This window comes from Osmia bicornis, chromosome 13 (assembly GCF_907164935.1).
Source record: "Osmia bicornis bicornis chromosome 13, iOsmBic2.1, whole genome shotgun sequence".
NCBI classification, from domain to species: domain Eukaryota; kingdom Metazoa; phylum Arthropoda; class Insecta; order Hymenoptera; family Megachilidae; genus Osmia; species Osmia bicornis.
In genome coordinates, this window is record NC_060228.1 from 2,690,824 (window position 1) to 2,691,730 (window position 907).

Consider the following 907-nt stretch of genomic DNA (forward strand, 5'->3'; position numbering starts at 1 on the left):
AACGATTTGGCTATCATTTGCACGTCTGACAAAGGAAAATATATCCTTAAAAAATTTGCTAAATATTTTTTCGTATATCGTTTGGTGGAGTGTTAACCGGTTGATTATCTCTACGCGAGTGTCTGTTCAGATACGTTGAGATTGTGGATTCATTGGCACAAAGGAAAGCCTTTTTGGGTGATGAGCAGGTACGATACAAGCTGAATTTCACGGTAATTGGCAAAAGGTAAGAGATCCTGTGTGTACGTGGGAATGTAATGCAGAAGAGAATATGCCTACACAGCGATACAGCATCGATATTTAATTGAATGATCGTGAAAATTATCCAAGAGAAGCTAATTAGATATAAGAAACACATTTGAACCTAATGAAAAATGGAATGGTACCATGAATTTTATGAATCATAGGAAGAACAGAATAATTCTAAATTCTGTTAAATCATACCTTCTTAAAAAACATATGTAGAATATATAATATAAATAGTAAAAAAGAAGAAACCAATCGCAATCATGGTTGTTAACCCTTTCGCTCCGGCAGTGTGCTCCGTCGGAGTGGCACCGCTGTACGCGCCATCGGTACCGCCGAATAGCGCCACTGAACAGAGCTCTGCGCCGCAAAGTGTGCATGTTGCGCTTAGGTAAACTGGTGTTCGGAAACCTTGAAAACTTAACAGCTTCTATCCAATTTCTTCTAATGATTCAAGGAAGATTTCCTGTTACGTTGTACTTTTGTACAATGCCGTCTATAGGCGACGCTCGTACACACAGGTCGTCGCGCGGATGCCGTCTATAGGCGACGCTCGTACACACAGGTCATCGCGCGGATGCCGTCTATAGGCGACGCTCGTACACACAGATCGTCACACGGATGTCGTCTATAGACGACGCTCGTAGCGAAAGGGTTAATT